Source organism: Pinus tabuliformis, chromosome 7, assembly GCF_031772625.1.
Source record: "Pinus tabuliformis cultivar Carrire ecotype Pingquan chromosome 7, CPIR1, whole genome shotgun sequence".
Taxonomy (NCBI): Eukaryota; Viridiplantae; Streptophyta; class Pinopsida; order Pinales; family Pinaceae; genus Pinus; species Pinus tabuliformis.
The window spans coordinates 1,669,098,610-1,669,119,684 of record NC_142293.1 but is presented as its reverse complement, the minus strand read 5'-3'; positions in this window follow the sequence as shown (position 1 = coordinate 1,669,119,684).

Sequence of the window (21,075 nt, the reverse complement as noted above, 5' to 3'; positions counted from 1 at the left end):
TCCTCGCAGATGCTTTATGGATGTGGGGATTTTCCATTCCTTAATGGCTTTAATTTTGCTAGGGTCTACCTTAACTCCTTCATGAGATACAATATGACCCAAATATTCCACCTCCTGGACTCCAAAGAAACATTTGGATCTTTTTGCATATAATTGTTTCTCCTCCAATAGTTGTAGCACCCTGTCAACATGTTCAACATGATCCTTCCAAGACTTGCTGTAGATTAGTATATCATCAAAAAATACTAACACAAATTTTTAAGGAATGGTTTGAAAATTGAATTCATCAAACCTTGAAATGTTGAAGGTGCATTGGTAAGGCCAAAAGGCATGACCAAAAATTCATAATGACCCTCATGAGTTCTAAATGCCGTTTTCGGAATGTCTTCAATCTTCATTCTGATTTGATGATATCCCGAACGAAGATCCAACTTGGTGAAGTAAATTGATCCATGCAATTCATCCAGTAATTCATCAATAACAGGAATGGGGAACTTATCTTTAATAGTGAGCTTGTTGAGCTCCCTATAATCTGGACACATGCGCCATGATCCATCCTTCTTGTGCACCAATACTACTGGAGCTGAGAAAGAACTTTGACTCGGTTGAATTATACCAGCCTCTAGCATTTCTGCAACCATACGTTCAATTTCACTTTTTTGGACATAGGGATATCTGTACGGCCTGATGTTTGGAGGAACACTTCCTGGAATCAGATGAATAGCATGATCATGATCACGCATAGGTGGGAGACCTTTTGGAGTCTCAAATACCTTGGAATGATTGTCCAGGACTTTTTGGAGATCTGGAGAAATAGATGATTCCAATGTGGAAACATCTAGCGAACATAATTGTGCAATTACACCTCTTTGCTCCTTTTTTAGAAGCTTTGTCATGCCATTAGAGCTGATTATCTTTCCTGGTTTCCCTGCAATACCCCTTAATTCAACTTCCTTTCCTTCCATAGAAAATTTGATGAAAAGTTCTTGAAAATTAAAAGCTATTGTACCCAAGGATTGTAGCCATTGGACTCCTAGTACAACATCAGCACCTCCCATTGGAATGGAAAGCATTGGGCTAGTCAATACATATTCTCCCATGGATAGCTTGATATTATGGCACTTTCCAGAGCAATTTATTGTTCCTCCATTTGCAATCATCACTTGACACTCTGGTGCTGGATATAGGAAGCAATTCAATTCTTTTGCTACCCTACAATGAATAAAATTGTGGGTGCTTCCTGAATCAATCAACACTATTACCTTTTTCTTCTTGATTTGTCCTTCTATCTTGATGGTTTGAGGAGTGGTAATTCCCGCCAATGCATTACAAGATATGGTCGGATTTATTTGTTCTTCATCTAGGCTTTGTTCCTGGAGTATATCTTCTTCTTTTGACCTTTCTTGCTCCTTTTCTTCTTCCTCTTCACAATCTATGTAGAATAATTTCTTCTCAGCACACTTATGACCTTTAGTGTATTTGCTATCACAACTGTAACAAAGCCCTTTTGCTCTTTTTTCTTCCAATTGTTGTGGTGTCAACCTTATAGGTTGTGGAAGACTAGGGGCAACAACACTTCCGTCTTTATAGTTGTGAGTGGTATGCTTCCTGGTTGCCATAATTTTGCTTTCCATTTTTCTTGCTAACCTGAATGCCTTCTCTAATGAATCAGGTTCCCAAAGGCGAACATCATGTTGGATATTATCCTTTAAAGACCCTATGAACACATCAATCCTATGCTCCTCTGGAATATCTTTTACCCTTATGTTCAATTTTTGGAACTCCTCAATGTGCTCCATTACTGAACCCTTTTGTTTGAGACTTATCAATTGGCTAAAAAAAGTGTTGCTTTTTGTATCTTCATAATGTGCTATCAATTCTTCCGTAAAAATTGCCCAAGTGATAAATTGTTTACGAGAGCAAAGCCATTGATACCATACAAACTGATTTGGTTCCAAATATACAGTTGCCATACGTACCTTTTGTGCGTTTTGCACATTATTGAGATCGAAGAATTGCTCCATCTGTAATATCCATGTGGCGGGATCCTTGCCATCAAACTTCCTCATATCGATTTTTGGAATATGGTGATTCTTCGATCCAACATTAGCGTCTATGGAATCATGATTAACATTTCTTTTGTTCTCATCATGAGTTTCCTTTACTACCTTTTCACCATTAGTGACCCTTTCTTGTAGCAACTTCTTCCATTCTTCCATGTCTGTCTTCAAATCTATCTTCAAATCATCCATCTTAGCTTCCATGCCCTTTATCTTAGATTCCATGCCATTTACCTTAGATTCCACGCCACTTATCTTAGCTTTTGTTAGCTTTTGTGAGCGTGACATTTGTTGCACTTGTTCTTGTAATTTTGATATATCATGTAGCATTTCTTCCTCTTCTTCATGAGTCATGCTAGAGCTTTCAGGTTCCTTACTAGGTGTTTGCATTTTCTTTCCTCGGGGCATCAGTTACCGATAATAATGCTTTACTATGCCCTTTGAATTCCGTTAAACCAAGCTTACACAAAAATTTAAAAAAAAACTACACACCTTTTTTCACTTTATAGAAGCTTGATATTGAATCTGATGTATCTCTGTAATTTTGGATCATCCAGTTTTGAAATTGCTACCTGTAGTAGCCTTCTGTGTCCTCTTTCCAATGCCACAAGTCTGAGCCAAATTGGATTCTCCAAGGAAGAGTTATGTGAAATCTCCCACAGTGACTTGCTTTTAGACTGGTTCAGTAGAGCGAACTTGTACGATGTGCCACGAGTCACTGTTTCAACCTTTGAATCTAAAACACACACACAAGAAACTACAGTCAGTCCTCTTTCTATACCTTCTTACGAAATTTCAATCCGATCCCCAGAGAGAAAGTTATGATGATTTTCCCCAGGTCACATGTTTTGAATGTAATTCAGGAGTCTGCAAAAAGACCAACTTCCTCAGATCATATCTCCGCAAATATCACACGAAAAGCTCTGAAATTTGGACCCAAGGTTCAGCGTGATTTCTTCTCAAATGGGTTTTTTTTTGCGACTTCTGAAACGTCACAGAAAAAAAGTTATAGCGAAAATGCCACGATGACCTGTTTGGAGCAGCGAAACCCTAGAATCCAAAGCTCTGATACCAAATGTTATGAAACCAGCTCAAGAAAAGATAGAAGAGATAGATCAACGCCTTAGAATTCAGCCTCTTATAGGGGGCAACCTCCTTTACATTACATAAATGAACAATTCTTGGATGATACAAATGACCAAACCTCCTTTCTAGATATAGGAGTCTAAGGAGTCACAATATAATCCAGCCGACCTAACAATAATAATATAAAGCCACAAAAATAACAATAGAGGGATTCTATGGGGCACAGAAATAACAATATGGGGGTAATAGGGGCACAACAATATAAATAAGGGGTATAACTACAATAGTAATGGGGTAATCACTAGTATTATAGGGACCCAACAGACGACTAGATAATAGATGAACATCAACATGACTTCCAACTTAAGCAAGAAACGACTATGAATTCCATACCTAAGTCCGTGGTTAAGCTGGAAGACTTATATGATCTCAAGGACAGATTCAAAAAACCCACTAGTTCGGAACTCCAAATTTCAACTTTGATGTTTGAATTAGTTAATCTTGGAATGACCTTAAACCTTAGAACATCAATTTAGGTCTTGGTCTTACACCTGATGAAAAATCAGCCTTCATTCATTTGATGAAGAAATACAAGAATCTCTTTGCTTGGAACTATGAAGACCTTAATACATATGACACTTCTATAATTCAACATACCATCCCCATGATATCTGATGAGAAACCCGTGCAGCAAAAGCTAAGGAAAATCCACCCGAATTTAGAAAATCAGATCAAATTTGAATTGAATAAGTTTCTCAAAGCCAAAATTATATTTCCTGTCAGGCACTCAAGGTGGGTTTCTAACCTTGTTCTTGTCAGAAAAAAGAACGGTGATATTAGAATATGTATAGACTTTCACAATCTTAACAAAGCTTGTCAAAAGGACAATTTCCCATTGCCTCCAATGGAACAGACACTGCAATCAGTTGTAGGCTCAGAACTAATGTCTTTTCTGGATGGATTCTTGGGTTACAATCAGATTCTAGTACATCCAGATGACTAGCTAAAGACTATCTTTCGAACCAGATGAGGAAATTATGCCTATCAAAAGATGCCATTTGGATCAATCAATGCTGGTGCCACATTTCAAAGAGCCATGGACATAGATTTCAAAGGCTTTGTTAATAAATCAGTGGTAATCTATTTAGATGATATAATTGTGTACTAAAAATGGCACGGTAATCATTTAAAGGATTTAAAACAAATATTTGAGTTTTGTCAGAGGTATGGAATTTCTCTCAATCCCAATAAATCTTTCTTTGCTCTAAGCGAAGGAAAGCTCCTTGGATTTATTGTATCCAAAGAAGGAATTCACATTGATCCTGATAGGATAAAAGAAATTTCTGGAATCCCTTTACCTCATAACAAGAAAGCCATGCAATCTTTCCTAGGTGAGATAAATTTTGTCAAAAGATTTGTCCCTGACTTTTCCTGAATTGTTTTACCTCTCCAATCTATGATTAAGAAAAAAATATCTTTTTAAATGGGGAGATATTGAGCATGAAGCCTTTAATTTGATTAAACAAGAAAGCTTGAATGCTCCCTCACTAGCAACCCCAAATTTTTCTAATCATTTCATTTTATATACCTTTTCTTCTGAAAAATCATATGCAGCTATATTAACACAGGTCAATGATGATAAAGTCAAAGCACCTATTTGTTTCTTTAGATCCAATTTGCAAGGAGCTAAATTAAACTACTTAGATGTTGAAAAACAAGCTTTTGTTATTTTCAAATCAATAAAGAATTTCAGACCCTTTCTCCTCAAAACCCACACCAAGGTAGTAGTCGCGTTCTCAACAGTGAGAAATATACTAATATAAAGAGATTTAGGTGAGAAAAGGGCAAATTGGGTAACAGAACTGCAAGAATATGACATTGAGATAAGACCAGCCAAAATTGTAAAAGGTTAAAGTTTTTGCATAATGTTAGCAGGAGCATCCAACTTATCAGCACTACAAGATTCAGGTGATGACATACATGTATATGAGGTAAGCCTCAACAACACTGAATCCAAATATGCTCATATCATTTTTTATTTGAAAAATGGATATGCCCCTACGCGACTAAGTTACAAGAGAAAAAGGGCTTTGAGGTTAAAAGCTAGACAATATCAAATCATCAATAATGTGTTGTTTAGAATAAATTATGATTTTGTTTTACTTAGATGTCTTGAAAAATCTAATGCAAAAGAGGTTTTGCAGGAACTCAATGATGGACCAGCTGGTGGACATTTTGGAGGGAACACAACCACACATAAAATCCTGCATGTTGGCTACTATTGGCCAACCTTGTTTAAAGATGCACACGATTATGTAAGGAAATGTAAACTTTGTCAAACAGCTACTGGAAGACAAAGGAAACCCACATTACCATTGCAACCAGTCAACATTGAACAGCCATTTGAACAATGGGGACTGGATATAATAGGTGAGATCGTTCCTCACTCTTCAAAGCAGCATAAATATATCCTTACAACAATTGATTACTTCACAAAGTGGGTAGAAGCAATTCCACTTAAGGTAGCCAATTCTGAAAACATCATTGAATTTACTGATCAGTTTATTATTACTAGATTCGATCTGCCATCTACTCTCATCTTTGATAATGCATCATATTTTACAGGTAATGCTATGACAAAATTTTCTCTTAAAATTGGTTTTAAACTTAAATACTCAACTAACTATTATCCTCGAGGAAATGGCTTGGACGAATCTACAAACAAAAATCTCATAAGAATTATCAAACGAACCATTGATCAAAGTCAGAAAAACTGGCACAAATCTTTAATATTTTCTCTATGGGCAGATCGAATAACACAGAAGGCCTCAATAGGCACTTCTCCTTTTAATTTGGTCTATGGGAAAGAAGTTTTCCTCCCTACAAATGTAGTTATTCAGTCTCTAGCCCTAGTTAAATTTATTGAAGAAACCCCTTCCTCTTCTCTAAAAGTGAGACAATCACATCCTTAAGCTCGAAGAAGAAAGGGAAAATACCAAAGTCACACATGCACACCATCAACATCTAGTCAAATCATCTTTTGATGCAAATTCTGTAAGTTCAAAATCCTTTCAGCTCGAAGACTTGGTGTTGAAAATAGCAACAAGAAATGTTAAAAATAGAATCTAGATATTCCAATTTTAATTTGTCCTTGAATTAAAATTGTGAATTAAATTCGAATTTAGTCTCACCAGCTGCTTGGAAATAATTAATTAATTCATTATGGATTAATTAGTTGGAGAAATTCAAGTTAGAAGTCTTTCTGCAACCATGCAACATTTATCCCTTAAATTAAGGATATTATCCCTTAATTAAGGAGATAAGATTGACTTATATTTTGAGTTGTAATTAGTTAGCTTAGTTTACTGAGTTAAGTCTAGTTAAATTAGTTCCAAACTATTTGAGGAACTAATTGTGAGTTATCAATCAGTTGATGCATGCATGCACTCAACCAGTGTACTCCAAATAACTAAAGATTCCCTCATCAGTAACTCATGCATGTCTATTCTGAGAAATACCCAATTGAGCTAAATGTCAAGGACAGTGTACCATCAGTTGCATGTTTTCTTTTATAAAGGAAACTCATGCATGCAGAAGGAATAAGGTTCCTTGAGGATTGTGCAGTTCTGACAATGTGTTAGAGTAGTGTGTGAAAGCAATGTTACATTGGGTGAAGGAAACCATCCTAGAGGTAACTATGCAAGGAAATAGGAGCTTGAAGGGCAGAGGAGAAGGCTTGTGAGAATCTTTGATTTCCTGTGAGAGTCCAGGAGGATTGTACTAAGAGGTGGTTAGCTGTGAGAGCTAAGGCTTTGTATAATCTCTATGTATTTCCACCTTGTATGATAATACCGATAGTAGGGTTTTTAGTCGAGGCTTTCCCCAAAGTATTTTCATGTGTTTCATGTGCATTGATTCTTCTTCTTCTAGTTATATGTGTTCAGCTCTGATTCATCTCGATATTTAAGCTTCCGCAAATTGATAGTAGAAGTAGATTATAGTATTTTTCTTCGGTTATATCGCATTATCGGGTTAATCTACAGTTAGATTTTTTATAGATATCTCAGTGGTAGATTTGTAGAGAATTTGTAGAATTTCTACATGGTATCCGAGCTGAGTTTATCAGAGTAGTGAACAATATACAAAGAAGAGAATTAGAAGTTTGAAGTTCGGGGTTGCAAGTACAAATCGAATTCATCTCATACTTCAAGGTTGGTCAATGGCGTTCTATGGATTGAGACTCAAGTATGCCTTGAAAGGCAGCTTGAATTACATAGCATGGAAAGATTGCATGGAGGCTATATTAGAAGACAATGGATTGAAGGATTTCATTGATCAAGAAGTCCCAAAGCCAAGTTCAACTAATGCACAAGAGTTGGTTGAATGGAAGAAGTGTGTGGTGAGGGCCAGACGGATCATCCTTGAGGGAGTTTAAAACCATATTGTCTCGAATATCCATGGGAAGGATACTCCATATTCAATGTGGAAGACATTGAAGGACCTCTACCAAGGACAAGCTTCGAAGAATCAAGATGGAGAACGGCGATACTATTTCCACATATCTGAACAAGCTCACCACTTGCAGAGATGACATTAGCAGTGTGGGAATAACTATTGCTGGTGATGATATGTCGAGCCTCGCTCTCCTTAGCCCTCCAAAGATTTGGAATAGCTACCAAGACTCTGCAAATGGAAGGGAGAAATTGTTGGGTTGGGAACGACTATGGTCGGATCTCATGCAGGAGGAAATCATGAGGAGCACACGAAATGGTTCTTCATCCAAGGATGATGAAGAAAATCTTGCCTTAGCAAGTAAGGCAAGGAAAGGGAATGGGAAGGCGTCCCATTCCAAATCAAATTCTTCTCATGGAGGGAAGAAGGTTGAGAAGTCTAAAGTGAGATGCTTTAATTGTCATAAGAAGGGTCATTATGCGACTAACTGCCCATCGAAGAAGTCCAAGAAGGGATCCTCAGAAGGATTGTAAGGTGAGGCATTAGCCTCTCAGTTCGAAATGGACTTCACCCTCATCGCATGCATGGTGTCATCGATGATGGGTTGTGGTTGGTTTCTTGACAGTGGAGCCTCATTCCACATGACCGACGATAAAAGTTTATCCAGTACCTTGGAGGAGAAATACCTCAAGATGCGCATAGAGATGGGTGACGATGAAAGGTTTAATGTTTCAGGAGTGGGCACGGTTTCTTTTCAGAGGGAGCATGGAGCTCTTATCACCTTGATAGATGTGAAGTATGTGCCTCGACTGAAGAAGAATTTGGTATTGATTGTGATGTTGGAGGACAAAGGCTACAATGTCGTTTTTAGTAAGGGAAAGGTTTTCCTTAGACACACACCATGAGACAAGTGAAATAGATCGGTTCATGAGTCAAGAACCTATATGTTCTTGAGGTTCAAGATGTATGAAAAGCCTTGAGTAGCAAGGAAAATATTAGAGACTTGGTGGTTGAGAGGGACAGTAAATTACCTCTCAACATGCAGACCCAGAAGAATTCTTAGACAATTATGGAGGAGCCACAATTGGAGATGCTAAGAGGAGACCGAGTGGAGGCATCCACTCATGTAGAGACCTCCAGTAGGGGGAAATTTCGAGCCAAGTGGGCAGAGGGATCACATGCAGCCATACTTCTAGGTGTGAGGTGGGGTGATGTGAAGTGATAGTCTCAAGAAGGCTGAAATTGCGTAGGGTCCATTGGGAGGTTTTATCTCATGGATCGTACCTTGCTATGGGAGCCCAAAGTACATAGTAGTAGGAGGAATCAGTGGGATTGATGCAGTTAGAGATCAAAGTGATAGAGGCTAGATCAGTCAAATACTGAAGATCCTAGAGAAGGATTGACAATAGTGAAAAAAGGCTGAGTCAGCAGAAGTGCAGAGTTTTCAGTCGACAAAGGCAATAGCAGTCAGAGACTTTGATGACAGAGGCATCATTCTGATTCAGGTTAGATGTTTTTTTTTGTTTCTAGAGATTGTTGGAGCAACAACACTAGAGAGAAGTGTTGCATGCAGAACATTCCAAAGGTTCAGGATCGGGATCGAGTTGAATTCCTTTCTTGTTGAGAGGGAGTGTTGAAAATAGCAGCAAGAAATGTTAAAAATAGAATCTAGAATATTCTAATTTTAATTTGTCCTTGACTTAAAATTGTGAATTAAATTCGAATTTAGTCTCACCAGTTGCTTGGAAATAATTAATTAATTCATTATGGATTAATTAGTTGGAGAAATTCAAGTTAGAAGTATTTCTGCAGTCATGCAACAGTTATCCCGTAAATTAAGGAGATTATCCCTTAATTAAGGAGATAAGATTGAATTATACTTGAGTTGTAATTAGTTAGCTTAGTTTACTGAGTTAAGTCCAGTTAAATTAGTTCCAAACTGTTTGGGGAACTAATTGTGAGTTATCAGTCAGTTGATGCATGCATGCACTCAACCAGTGTACTCCAGATAACTGAAGAATCCCTCATCAGTAACTCATGCATGTCTATTCTGAGAAAGACCCAGTTGAGCTAAATTTCAAGGACAATGTACTATCAATTGTATGTTTTCTCCTATAAAGGAAACTCATGCATGCAGAAGGAATAAGGTTCCTTGAGGATTACACAGTTCTGACAGTGTGTTAGAGCAGTGTTACACTAGGTGAAGGAAATCATCCTAGAGGTAACTGCGCAAGGAAATAGGAGCTTGAAGGGCAGGGAAGAATGCTTGTGAGAAGCTTTGATTACCTGTGAGCATCCAAGAGAATTGCACTGAGATCTAGCTAGCTGTGAGAGCTAAGGCTTTGTATATTCTCTATGTATTTCCACCTTGTATGATAATACATATAGTGGAGTTTTTAGCCGAGGCTTTCCCCAAAGTATTTTCATGTGTTTCATGTGCATTGATTCTTCTTCTTCAGGTTATATGTGTTCAGCTCTGATTCAGCTCGATCTTTAAGCTTCCACAAATTGATAGTAGAAGTAGATTATAATATTTTGCTTTGGTTATATTGCATTATCAGGTTAATCTACAGTCAGATTTTCTACAGAGATCTCAGAGGTAGATTTGTAGAGAAATTGCATAAAATTCTACACTTGGTATTGAAATGGGATAAATCACATGAGGAAAAAGGTAAGCATACCAAATTCCAAAGAATGTGGCTTGGACCGTTTCAGTTTGTGGAACAAATCATCCTGTCAACCTTTTTATTGCAAGATCTATCAGGCAAGAAAGATTCTCTGCCTGTTAATGGGCATATCCCAAAAAAATATTTTTCATAGAAGATAATCTCTTCTATTCATTGTATATTATTGTTTTTACTTTTTAGGAAAATAAAAGTTCAGTAGCATTTACTTTTTTCCTTTATAATAATAATCTCTTTTATATTTTGACTTTTCTCTTGTATAAGTAGAGATTGTTAAGAAGATGATTTTTACATTTGAAACATAAGCTAAGTTCTATCTCTCTGAAATTTCTTGTCCTCTACTAAAATTAGTTATCCTTTGGTGAAACTCAACTTTGCAAGGACTCTCTACAGAGAAGCATTTTTAACTCTATAATTTTCATCCAGAACATCTTAAGAAGTCAATGATTCTCCCCATCTAGTAAGCTTTCACTTTTTAGAGTGTAATTCTAAAATATGCTTAAACTTAAAGGATAAGAGGTATCATCAAGAGCCGACTTACCATGATCATAGGGAAGTAACAAGATGACATTACCAATACTACATACCAAAACAAGGTAATGGCTTGAGATTATGATTAATCAAAAGACAAGGGGTCTCATCACGAGCCAGCTTGTTCAGTTAAAGTTACAACTAGTGAATGGCATTGTCAATTTTGGCCACCAAACCAAGACAATGACCTTTAAGAAGAAAAATGAAAATTTTAAGAAAAAGGAATTGTTTAGAAAAGAATGAGAAAGAAAATGAGTATATGAATCTGAATTTATCTTTAAAAATTGCACTCTTACCTAGATGGGATACTGAATCATTTTTTATTAAAAGGTAACCATGTCGAGGCTATGGACACCTGTTGGAAGCAGAGGCTCTACCTATGAAAAGTGAGTACATCTAAAAGCTAATTTGCAAGAGTCCCATGTTTTTATCTTTAAAACCCAATAATGGCTGATGTAGACAAAGCAATTTTCATATTGAAGAGGATAATCAAATGGATGATAATTAAGTAGATTTTGTTTTTATTATTCAGAGAAATGTTACTTATCTTATATTTCATGTATTTTTATTCTGTGAACTACCTTTATTTTGGAATTTTTTAGAAATTTCAAAAAACAATCAAAGATAATTGGTTCTTCCAACGAATCGTCAATTGTTGTGCTATTCAACAACCCCCCCCCCCCCATTTATTAATATAATAACTAGTATTCTATCAATAAATAGGGACCCTTGATAAAATCCTTTAAAAAAACAAATTTAGCATTTAGACACTTCCTTTTAAATTTTTGGAATAAAGCAAGATATCAAGCCAAAACCCTTTGAAAGCTAACAATATGCACACTTTCACATACCGGTGGACCAAGTGTGTTAAAGGCATTGTTAACAAGCAAAAAACAAGAAAATAAATAAAAAAGGAATCACTGTGCTTAACCTAAATATCTTTAGGATTTTTCATTTAAAACTAAGGCCTAAGGTATTTTCTATTAAAACAAAATCCCATTTCGCATATCGCCATTCACAAAGGGTGCATTCTCATGAAACATGTGAAATGTGATATTGCGATGAGGTGGTCAACCTTATCACATCGTCTCGGAAACACTTAAGAAAGGTCTTAAAACTTACGAATCACATGATGTTGCGAAATGCGATAAGAGGCTAGACCCGATTAAAGCCTATGTCATAAAGTAGCACTTAAAATCCGTCGCGCAATAAAAAACACTTTATAAGGTGAAAATTCCATCAAACAAGCTACGCTTTAAACAATAAAGAACACACTGCATCTCGCATCCCGTAGGAAACTAAGGTACTCTGAGAAAGTGCACAATCAAATATGCGATAATGCGATTTGCAATATTGCATCACAATCGCAAAATCGAATTAAAGCTCGTGGCCTTAAAAAAAATTCTTTCCATTTTACGATGCAAAACATTAATGAGCAATAAAGGTAGCAATAACAAACCATTAGTGGATATTTAGTATGGGTTAATGGCATTTATGTTGAAAAGCAGCTCGACATGATACGATATCTTTTCATCTGTGTTTAATTAAAACTCCTTTCTTGTCACCTTTTCGAGGTTATTTGTATCATTCATCCTCATTCTCATTCTTGCTTTTGTCTCGCTAATACCTTCTGCTCTACTCCATTTCAGGAAAAATATGCAGGAAGATTAGTGAGAAGCAATGACAAAGAAGGGAAAGGCAGTTGTGTCTGAAAAGTCAGAAATGATCCCTCTTTTCTCTGATACTACATGCAACAGAGACAGAGGAACCTCAACTTGGGAGGCCATGTATGATTTGTTAGAAGAGGAAAAACCAAGGCCACTGGTAGCAAAGGCCATGGCCGATGCTCATGTTTCCTCTGACGCCTCCTACTTCAAGACAACATGTTCATTCCTACACCACATAGCCGCAAGACCGAAGATAATCCCATATACAGATATGGTCAAGTGGATAATTGATGTGGTGGACATCTCGGACAGAGAATTCAAGAATCACATGCAAGAGGTTATGGGATCTTTTTCAACATAAATCCTACGGCTAATGTACCATTTACTAGAGCCACAGAAGCTCTACAATAAACAGTTCCTCGAGCAATTTTCTAAGGAGAATGAAGACCCGGCGGATGTCATGCAGACCTGGATAGTAAGTGAAGGAAAGCTCAAAAGGGATAAGAAGGGTATGTATTCTACGACATCTATCTCTCCCCCTTATAGTTTTGCAGTAGCCATGCTATGTAGATTGTTCGGTAAACCCGATAGCACCAAATTTTCCCCAGAATGGCTTCCATTAATAGATGCAGCTGTGAACGCAATGATAATGAATTGGGCTCAAATTTTGTCTGATAATTTGGCAAAAGCCATTATGGAATATAGGAGAAAGAGAAGTCCCTCTTTAAGGGTTTATCCCCCATTTTTTATGAGCACCTTTGTAATGGATGTGATCTATTTTAGTTTCAAATTTCCCATTACGGGATGGAAGTGGACCGCTTATGACTCGCTTCCTATCCATGTGTACCATAAGATTTTGTGGGAGTCTCAGTTTCACCCCCATTTTTATAAGATTTGTCAAGGAGTTATGCTACCTATCCATAAACAAGTCTACAACACAACCACCCCTAGGTTTTCAAAAGAAGCTGAAGTAGATATCTTACCTGTAGCTAGATGGTTTGGGGAGGAAACATTTACCTATATCAGAGTATTTGGGAGCATTGCTTCACTGCATGTTCTCCCATACTATGTCTCCAACAAGTTAATGGCCAGGGAGATAGCCTATCAAATGACAGGGGAAGGTGGGTTGAGCAAAGGATTGAAAGAGTAGAAGAAGGCCATTTGGCCTACATTTCCATTGCAATGTGGTGCATTTCCGCTACATGATTTTGGACATGCATGCAAAGAAGCAGAGATCACGAAGTCTCTGAAATTAGCTACAATCTAGGGAAGGAAGTATGACCCAAATGGCACTGCTAAGAACTTCACTACTATGGTGAAAGTGAAACCATTCACCCATGAAGAGGACACCTTCGATGATCTCTTCCTCCAAAAATAGACGTTTTCAAAAGTGACGCATATGGCATCACTACTTTTTGCCCCAAATGATGTTTAATATTTCCATGTGTAAAGAGAGAGGAGATTATTGAAGGTCCCATTGGACCCACTACAAATTGAACCAATAAGGGAGCCAACTCCCAATGTAAGCTTGGAGGATAGTTCCAAAGATAATTCTGAAGAAGAAACCCAAGAGAGATCAACTCATGAGTCAGAGCACTTGGAGCACCAGTCTAAAAATGGGGGAGCCAATAAAAATAAAGAGTCTGAAAGGGACATAGCTAGAACTACAGAGGAAACGGTCGAGCAAACCATGAAAAAGAAACAGGCAGAAGTTCACTTCAACAAGAAGGAATGGGAACATTTCAACAAGAAGCTTCACACAAATGAACAAACATCTGAGATACAAACTCCTAAGCAGCCACAACACAAATCAACTCAAGAAACAACAGTGGAGAAAATTGTAGGCACTCAGGATGTTGAACTCATTCCTGCCACCCCCACTTCAGAAATTATTTTGAGAATTGAGGAAATTCCTCCACTGGATGTATTTTACAGTCCTACCCACAAATTTGTAGTCAAAATATAGAGGAATAAAAGAAAGTTAGACACTACAACTATTACAACTCCTGACAATGAACCAATGGACATTGTATGGAAGGACTCGCCCATGGACCCATCAGAAAATCTCACAATATTGTCACAATTTGCAGGAGCCTATGCAACGACAACAATTGACAAAGCGACAGAGGTCCAAATGCTGCTTAAAGAAAAGGAACAAAGAATTCTGCTATTAGAAAAACAATTGGCTCAGGAGAAATCCAATCAATAATAAGAATTACAAGTAGCCCAGCTTCAACAATAATTTGAACAGATGCAAATACAACACCAGGCCAGTCTAGCAGATACAAGGTATGACAGATAAGTATAAATATAGTCTACAAATTGATGAGTTCATAAAAGAAGCACTAAGTCTTAACTCCCAACTAATGAAGCAAAAGAAAGTTCTTTGCCCGAAAATCTTGCAAATAAGTCCTTATTGCAACATCAGTGATAAGCTAACAAGCCAAGTTGTCAACATGATAGTTGAGTATGACGAAATCCATAAAAATATTCTGACTTTATCACCTGGCAAGAATCAGAAGAAGGGAGAAAGGTTGATCTGCCAAAACTAGAGGAATCACATAAAGACATCTTGTTCACAGATTGGGATTCTCAGCTCAAGCAAGCAGAAAGGGAAACAACAATCGTAGTAGCAACAGCAAGTAGCATAATAGAATCCATCAATGAAAATCTGCATGGCGCCAACCTGGTTACAAAAAGCATACCAGGATTTCTTCCAAATTTCAAACAATTAGAGCAACAGTGGAGGCAGACAGCGAAGGAAAAGGAGGAGGTGATCAAACAGATGAGCAAGCTAAACTGGGAAGCATACTGGCAGTTCTTGGTAAAACCATACAGCCAGTGGATGACCTTGAGATGCTTAACAACTTCCACACAAAAAATGGTGCCAACACTAACAGACACTATATTTGTTGGGCAGTTGAAATCTGCAATCGATCAACTGACACAGCTCAAGCCTATGACATATTTTTTATCTCAAAGATCAAATGCAAAGGAGTTAGTCAATTAGTTTATTTTTAGTTTTAGTTTTATTTTTGCATAATCTGAGGCAGGTCGTTTAAACCTCCTCGCTATTTTTGTAATAATCTATTTTAGGACCTATAGTTTAGTATTTAAACCCCTCTCATGCATTTAGAGAGATGTCCAAAAATTTTATCAGAAACATTCTTCGAAACATTTCACTTCTGCATTTTTGAGGAGGTTCTGATGGAATGAATGGAACATGATCTATTTTCTCTTAAATATCTAGCATGCTCTATTGAAATGCACTTTTGTACTCTTAGAATATGTTGGATTGATTGAAAGTTGGTCAATATTGCTGAAGCACATGAGTAGGACTCGTCATATATGGTACTTTTATCTTATGATCTTGTTTTATTTATGTATCAGGCAATACTTCTTCTGTTAATTGTTTTATGTGTGAAAGTATAAATTATAGTTAGCATTATTGCACTTTTGTATGATGTTGGCTTTGACTTTATTCTGAATACATGAACGATTTATATGCGATATATCTTTCACAATCGTTTTGGCTAATTATTTATCCAAAACGATTACTGTTAAACATTTTTATTTCTTATTGCAATTGAATGATCTATATTACCAATTTTTGTAGGACATCATTATAGATCGCATATTGTATTGAATTCCTAGGTACATTTATATTTAAATAATGTTTAAACTAGGATATATGCTTGTATTTAGTAATTTAGAATAGATTACACTTAGCTTAATCAATCCCCCATTACATCATATATCACCCCATCAACACTATCAAAATCATTTCTCAGAAATTGGTCCCATTATCCCCAATTGGAGCCACCACACCAAACGGAAAAGGAGTTGCTAACCAAGGTCCAGACCAGGTGGTTTTCCCCCATGTTGTAGCAATGATTTTTGGCACTTCAACATAACAATACCCTACAATATAATAAGGAGGATGGATCAACAGAGATTTGGAAGGTGTATGAGCTTAGGGGAGCTATGCATATATCCTTTTTGTCTTCTAGCCATATATTTGTTGAAAAGATCTTGTACCACCATGCATAGAAGAGAATCTTTGATTCAGCCATATGTATGTATTGGTTTAGTTTTGGCATGTTGGTTGAGTAGTCTTTGCTCATGGCATTTATGATAATGGAGTATTTTTAAGTGCATTGAAAAGCCTTTAACCAACTATGTAGCATGTGATTCAATATGCATAGAAGGGAGAGAGTCTTGACTCAATCATGTTTGAAGAAAGATTTTTTGGAATGGATAACAAGTGGATTATTTATTTTTTAAGAACATGTGTGTGAATTTGATATTTCTCTATAACATTGTTATCATCACCAATGGGTCTAGTTAGTTGAGTTGTCTTAGTGTCAAGTATGCATGGAGGAGAGTCATGAGAGTTGGTTCAACCTTGAGTGGGTTTTTGGCTATCATTGTTGTAACCATGTTCTCTAATATTATATCCATATAACACTATTCTCTTTATCACTTGGCTATTGTTAGACCAGTCCTAAAGTCAAGCTTGCATAGTGATCTGAATGGAAAATGGCATCAACCCATGGTATTCATCCACCCATGTTATTCATCCACCCATGGAATTTACCCATGGTATTGTAAGTGGCATCCACCCATGGTATTGTAAGTGACATCCACCCATGGTATTCATTCACCCATGGAATTGACCCGTGGTATTATAACTGAAAAATACTATAAGTAACAAGTTGCATTTTGTAAAAGGACAATTTTGTTCGCCACAATATAGATTTTACAATTATTCTTCGTTTTAATAAAAAGTTTCTTTGTGGTTTTATTTTCTGTGTTCTCCCATTTTCTTTCTAGCATTGCAATATTTTAGATCTTGGGGACCTCCCCCCAAAATCTATTTCAATTTTTCAGATCTTGGGGGCCTTCCCCAAGATCCACATCAATGGTATCAAAGCAAGTTATGATTCCATGGGAATGAGGGTTTAATGCATATTTCATTTTCAAATTTTTGCAGCAATATTCAACAAATTTTAGGCACGTGCTGCGACCTCCATAGAGCACTTTCTTGGGCCAAGCAGGCAAAATTTTTCTTTTTTCATTTTTTTGCAGTAATCATTTTGGGCGGCAAGTTTGCAGATCAGATCTGAAACATTGGGTACAAAACTCATAAACAAAAATTACATATCTGGATTCCTTGCAAGAAAATACCCAAATTCAAAAAAAAATCATCCGAATCAGAGTTCGGATGAGGGAGATATTGCTGATTTAAAATCAGCTATGTTGCAGAAATGTTTTTGACAACAATTCATGGACGATGGCTCTCCTATCTTTTCTTGCAATTTTGGTGCAGAATTTTAGAAAATTGATTGTATATCTAAGCTCCTCTAGAAAAATCTCTCAATTTAAAAAAAAAAAATGGGTCAAATCGGAGTTCGGATGTGGGAGATATCGTTGATTTAAAATCAACTATTTTTTCAGAATTTTTGTGACGACAGAACAGTTGCAGCGCGAATCGGGGATTCCAGGGTGTCCAGATAAGGATTTCCAACACATGGGAAGATGAAGAATGGTCATTATGTTTCCAAAAATAGGTTATAATAAATATTATGAGTTATATTGACCGAGTTATGTCCATTTTAATTCTGGAGCAGCATTCAGAGCAGGTTCCCTTTGGAGACGTGCCCTCCCACCCCACTTTAGTAGGCACCTGCTTCACATTCATCAGTTTCAGCATAGTAGCATTCAGCTTGGGTTCTTTGGAGACATTCCCTCCCACCCTAGGCTATGTAGGCACCTGCTACTTCATCAACAACCAACATCACAGTTATGGGTCAACCGCAAAAAATCCTTGTCATCGAAGTCCATTTGCTAGGCCGCACACTGTTAGTATCACAGTTGGTCACAAGCATTACAGGGTATCTCTATCCTTGGATCTTCATTTTTCATGGTTATGGGTCATCCATAAACCCACACTTCATCGAAGTCCATTTGCTAGGCCGCACACTATTAGTATCATAGTTGGTCACAAGCATTACAGGGTATCTCTATCCTCGGATCTTCGTTCATCATGGTTATGGGTCATCCACAAACCCACACTTCATAGAAGTCCATTTGCTAGGCCGCACACTATCAATAACATAGTTGATCACAAGCATTACAGGGTATCTCTATCCTCATATATTCGTTCATCATGGTTATGGGTTAACCACATAAAACCCTTCTTTTCAGTGGGTCTTCATATTCAACAAAGGCTTCACAAGAGGTAACTTCACGCAATGGGGACCATTGGTTCTTAAGCAGGGAGGAATGATCCGAATGGAAAAAGGCATCAACCCATGGTATCCATCCACCCATGTTTTTCATCCACCCATGGTATTGTAAGTGGCATCCACCCATAGTATTGTAAGTGGCATCCACCCATGGTATACATTCACCCATGGTATTTGCCCATGGTATTGTGACATCCACCCATGGTATTCATTCACCCATGGAATTGACCCATGGTATTGTGACATCCACCCATGGTATTCATTCACCCATGGAATTGACCTGTGGTATTGTAACTAAAAAATACTATAAGTAACAAGTTGCATTTTGTAAAAGGACAGTTTTGTCCGCCACAATGTAGATTTTACAATTATTCTTCGTTTTAATACAAAGTTTCTTTATGGTTTTATTTTCTGTGTTATCTCATTTTCTTTCTAGCATTGCAATATTTCAAATCTTGGGGGAGTCCCCCCCAAGGTCCATTTCAATTTTTCAGATCTTAGGGGCCTTCCCCAAGATCCAGATCACATAGGTAATAAAATCTTGGTGGTAGTTATGCATATCACTTGTGACAATCATGTTTTGGAGAGTGAATCTTTGAGCATTGAAGAGAGTCATGTTGAGTCATGTTGCAGTCATATATGGGATCTTTGGTGTCATTGTAGGAGAATTATCATTCATTATATAGCCTCATATCTCTCATTATGTAGTCATGTAATATTGTTGTTATCTTTTGGTCATTGGTTATATGGAGTCAATGGTTAGTTGAGTTTTTTCTTGAGTTGTTTCTTGTAAGTGGAAAGGAGACTAATTACATGGCAACGACAAAAGTTTTGAATAGTAGCAAGAAGATGTTTGTAGCCTCTTATAACCCCATTAACGGGAACTTGTTCAATAGAGAGGAAAGCATGGTGTTGGCTAGAGGTTTGTAGGAAACAATTTTTTCTGGATGTTCCTCATGTCTATTCTGCAATAATGATGGTAGGTAATCATGTTCTCACTAAGAAAAGAATTTGATATCAACCTTGGATATTTGTATCAGCATGGTGTATTCAGTCTATCAGCATGGTGATTCAATGTAATTTGGGACACTCTTTTCCATTAATTTCAAAGGGGGAGAGTGACACAACCACTAGCAAAGAACGAAGAATGAAGATCGGCCAACTTGCAGAGAAGAATAAAAATTGGTTTTTGTTGTTTTAGGTTGACATCAACACCAAAGAGGGAGAATGTTAGCAGCATGATGTTCACATTGATGTCAACCCTAGAGCCATTCATGTTGGCATTGATTTCAACAAGCTTAGTGATCTTGTGATGATGATATATTGATTGAAAAAGATTTGATGAGGTCTTTGAGAAGTTTAATGATGATATGTTACAGGTGGTTCTTGATCTAAGAAAGGAATTTTTATTTTTCCTAAATTTAAGTGTACAAATGCTATTTCATAAAGGCAAACCAACATTTCCAGTTTAGATCACCTAGATTTGATTTGGAAAATTTGCATATGTAGCTCATATTAAGCATGAAGAATACATATTTTCCCTGTAGGTGCCTAAAATGAGTTTCACGAGCCTTAAAATTTGAAGGATCAATTATATTCCTTAGTGTTCATATCACTTTGGTCATTATCATGATGAGAACTCATTGATTACAGGTTATGGAGAGGAACATATTCAATATACATTGTATTTGATTTGGTTCGCACTAATTGATTCAATAATCATGCACAATGTAAACATGTTTATGGTGGAATGCAAAAACTAATTAACTATGGAATTAGTGGAATTGATCTAGAAATACTATCGATTCAATTATTGATTATTGATCTAGTCCAAAGAAATATTGCATGGAAATGATCCAAGAGGTCGAGCACATTACTTTAGTCCATTGATCGATGTGTAGGCCACCATATTCAAATATTATTTCATGGATCAATGCATTGAATTGGTCATTATGGAATTGATCATGGTCCATGTTGATCTAGTCCTGATGAAATACCATCAAACAAGGTCGAGGTTTCAACCATGGTAAATGCAAGCTGACCTGGTTAACTCTAAAAAAATCATGTATAAATATAGGGTGTGATCAAACATTTTGGGTGTGCATTTGAGGTATCTAAGGAGAGATCATTTAGTACTTGGACACTGGCATAGATATGACATGGTTTTTCTTGTATTTATTTTGTTTTGGCACAGGTTCAAGGGTGTTTTCATGATTAATGGATCAAAGATATATGTTATTGAATTGTTAATCAATCTTGAGTACATATCTAAAAAAAAATTCTAGTTGTGTGTATCTAATCTTGGTGTTGGCCAACGATGGTAAAAGTTGGAGTTCATTTGGAAAGT